Below are 4,136 nucleotides of genomic sequence, written 5' to 3'. Positions count from 1 at the left end.
CCTGTCTTCTGTTTTCCATTATAGAAAAAGTGTTCAGTGCCTTGCCTGGCAAAAGGATGAAAATGCTACTAGAAAGAGATGAATAACTTCCTACAGGTTTTCAGCTTTTGGTCTGATCCCTGTTTGCATAAAAATAAATGAGAATGTTGTAACAACACACCAGAAAACTTACAGAATCATAGAATCTTAGAATCTGTAGAGTTGGAAGGGACCTTTAAAGGTCATCTAGTCCAAATCCCCCGCAATGAACAGTGACATCAATAGCTAGATCAGGTTGCCTTGGGCCTTATCCAGCCTCACCTTGAAAGTCTCCAGGGATGGGGCATCAACCACATCTCTGGGCAACCTGTTCCAGTGCCTCACCACCCACACTGTAGAAGATTTTTTCCTTATATCCAACCTAAATCTTTCCTCTTTGAGCTTGAAGCCATTCCCCTTTGTTCTATCTGCTGAAGAGTCTGTTCCATTCTTTCCTGTAGCTCCCCTTTTGATATTGAAATGCCACTCTCAGGTCACCTCGGAGCCTTCTCCATGCTGAACAGCCCCAGCTCTCAGCCTATCCTCATAGGAGAGGTGTTCTGTTCTGTGGATCATTTTTGTGGCCCTCTTCTGGATGCTCCCCAGCAGGTCCATGTCTGTCCTGTATGGAGGACTCCGCATCTGGATGCAGTACTCCAGGTGAGACCTGCATGACTTAGGACACTCCTTTCAAAGATTAAAATACGAAAGGAGCTGATCTTTTTAACAGTGTACCTAAATCCTGGGAGACACTCATTGAACAATGAAGTTATGTCACCTTATTGGAAATACGTGGTGTCTTTTGTCAGATGTCACTTGCCTGTTTGAGAGGATGATTGAACTGTGTATGTTCAGTGTTAGCTTCTTATATTTATATTCTTATATGTCTTTTGAAATAAATATTTCAGAAGTCCTGACGACTCTTGAATCACGTGCACTGGGAAGCTCTGAAGTACTGCAAGTAGATCTGCACAGCTCGTCACTGAATAAAACAGTGTGAACATCTCAAAGTTTAGTCATGATGGGGCAAAGCACTGAATTTTGTTGCTCCCTGTTTGAAGCTTACAAGCTATTTTGCTGCCCCAAAACTTATACTGTCACATGAGCAGATGTTTTTGTCTAGTTAAAAAATCAAGCTGCTTCTAATCTCAGGTGAAGAATGATTTTGTTAAGCTTTATTTTTATCTGCCATAGTTAAATTATTCTGAAAGTAATTGTCTTGAGAGTTCAGCCAGTAATGTATGGTTGTCTTTGTAGTTTGTTTGTTGTGCACTTACTACATTGTACCCAGTTGAATCTTATTGGGCTTCATTTTATTATATTGCTACCTAAATATAATAATCCTGCAGGATGTTTGTCCCTCTGAGGCACGCTTCTCATGCTACTCCTGCTTTTGATTTCTGTCTTCCTAAGTTAGTTCACATGCTGACTGTTGAATCAAGAATGAGTCCCTGTAAAACTCCCACTTCATACCTTTCCTACTGCTCCTATCAGCGACTGGTAATAATAGTCCCATTGAACCAGCTGAAGGAAGGAAGCACATCACTAACTCGTAAAGCTGCACCGGACAGCTGTGGGAGGGAGCAGCCTACACAGCCTGTTTTTCAGTACGCCGCTTTCCTTGTCTTCCTGTCTTAAGCATCTCTTTGTTGCTTTGGGGTTTCATAGTTGCAGAGGAAAGGGATGTGGACAGCTACTGTTCGGTAGATATGCGTGCCCCAAATGCACGTATTCATTAAACCACACTTTGATTTTTCTATCCGTATCTTCTGTTCCTTTGTTGAGAGGAATGTAGCTATGAAGCGGTAGTGATTACTCTGCCAGATACCTGCACTTCTAGTAACAGACCTGATAACAAAGGGAATTTCTATAGAAGTCTTACAGGTTTTTGTTTTCCCGTGTTCAGCAAAAAAAAATCAACGGGGAGGAATTCTGAAGACTTCAGCTCTGAAGTTGCTGCCATTTTAGTTGTGGGTTTTGTGGTGTGTGATTTTTGATCTTTGTGGTTTAGTGGTGGCTTTTGTTGTTGTCTTATGACTGTCACAATAGAAATAAGCAGTCCACAGCCATGAACCACCAAGGAAAGGAGGAATGCTGTAAGAGACGCTCCCTTCACAGAATACCAGGTTTGGGGTATCTTTCCTCCTAGCATTCTTTTCTGCATTTCGGCTGAATCTTTGCCACATTGAGTGCATTCAGATTTCTAGGCAGACCCAGCATTCACATCTAGATATGTGTTTTCCCTGTAAAACATAGAATGTGCCTTAAGGGGTGCCGGGGTAGCTGACCTATGCCCTCGCAGCCTTATTCCTTGGTTTGAACTTTGAGAGCCTGTAACTCAATGATCCCTGTGGTTCTCTTCCAGCATCAGACAAGAGATTCACCCTTGCAGCGCAGAGGTGATCAACATGGGTTTCACCTGTCTGTGGGTACTGTGCCTCATCTGATGAGAGCACTGACCTAATAAATGGGATTCTGGGGTCACAGAATCACGGAACTGTAGAGGCTGGAAGGGGCCTCTAGGAATCATCGAGTCCAACCCTCCTACCTAAGCAGGCTCTCTAGACCAGATTGCACAGGTCAGCTCCCAACATTGGCTGAGTCTCATCTATATTAAGGAAAGTTGGTAAGTTCTGGACAACACTTTGTTAAGCCTTTGGCAGCAGTATTTTCATCTGTTTTGTGGTGTTCAGCACAGTTCTCATGGAAACCTTTACCTCTTTTATACATTTTAAGAGCTCCGTGGGGATCTGAAGTGCTTGCTGTGTTGTGCTGAGCGCTCCTGTGACTCAAGAGTCATCAAAGTGCTCTCCAAAAAAGGAATTTGTCCCCACTTTGTATCTGAGAGAGAGGTATTGCATTACCTCTGCTTTGAAAATGAGGAAGAAAGCGATTATGTGATTCACCTTAATTGCACGGGAAGCCACTTGGTCTTGTCCTAATGTTACTGCTGATCCCACAGGCTTGTCAGGAGGCTAAAATTGGATGCTTCTCTGATCCGGTGAGTCTCCTGTCTGCGTACAGGAACTGTGTCTTGGGTTATCCTCACTGGTTTTCAAATGGATCTAAATATCCCTTCTGACAAGTTAGCTTGTTCTAGATTTTATGATATTATTTTCTACCAGCTTCACCTGAAACTGAAAATACATTTGCATTAATGCAGTGGAGACAAAAACGTGCTCTCTGACCCCCACGGATCAGTGCTGTTCATCATCACAGCTGCTGCAGTTGTTCAGTGGGAGTGCTGAGGATGGCCATGACATGCTGCTAGTTGCTCAATCGCAATTAAAGCGGGTTCGTCAGGTATTGCTCATCTGGCAAGTGCCTGATGGGAGATGGCTGTGCACTGACCTTTCAAGATCGCATCACTGCTTTGCGTGCTTGAAAATAAGTGAAAAACAAAATGCAGTTTAGGAAGCAGTTGTGATATGTGGCAAACCTCCCACTGAGCCTCACCTCAAATTTCTTGTGACTTTCCTTGTTCTTAATAACCAGCAAATAGGGAGCATAGCTCACAGTGCAAAGGGTTCCCTCTTTCCCTCTCATTCTATAGCATGTACAGTTCTGAATCATAACGTGGCCTGGGTTGAAAAGGACCCCAATAATCATCTCGTTTCAACGTCCCTGCTATATGTAGGGTGGCCAACCACTAGACCAGGCTGCCCAGAGCCACATCCAGCCTGGCCTTGAATGCCTCCAGGGATGGGGCATCCATTCTGTTGTAGGGATAAGCAGAGTAATAAATCTGCCCCATTACTACAGTTACTCTGTATGGTCAGGTAAAGTCTTGTCTTGAGTTTATCTTTTGTGTGTTAATGTAAAGTGTTAAGGTAGAAAATTTAAAGCATAGCTTACAGGATAATGCAAGCCTAGTAACATCATGCAATTCTTTGAGTTGAGCAAAGGGATAACAACTTCCATAGGAATGAGCAGATGAGAAAACTCTCACTATGTAGAATCTTCAAAAGTAATATCCAACCCATCCATTCAGTGAGATGGTGATGTGCCTCCACAGGTGCTGCTGCTGCTTGCGTGTGTAAGTGGGGCCCAGGCAGGGCAGCTTCTCGTGCAGACCATTCCATAACACTGATGTGTTATGAAGGAGTATTCAGCAATGA

General features: G+C 43.5%; 1 long non-coding RNA gene across 1 annotated transcript; it reads left to right on the top strand.

Moving 5' to 3' along the window:
* The first annotated feature begins 1,947 nt into the window (after positions 1-1,947).
* On the top strand, positions 1,948-3,668 carry LOC121109991. The gene is made up of 3 exons (XR_005857484.1): positions 1,948-2,644; positions 2,755-3,019; positions 3,182-3,668. It is a non-coding gene; the product is annotated as an uncharacterized LOC121109991 (long non-coding RNA).
* The last annotated feature ends 468 nt before the right edge of the window (positions 3,669-4,136 follow it).

Source organism: Gallus gallus, chromosome 2 (assembly GCF_016699485.2).
Source record: "Gallus gallus isolate bGalGal1 chromosome 2, bGalGal1.mat.broiler.GRCg7b, whole genome shotgun sequence".
Lineage (NCBI taxonomy): Eukaryota > Metazoa > Chordata > Aves > Galliformes > Phasianidae > Gallus > Gallus gallus.
The sequence above is the reverse complement of the archived record's forward strand: the minus strand, read 5'-3'. Positions and strand labels throughout refer to the sequence as shown.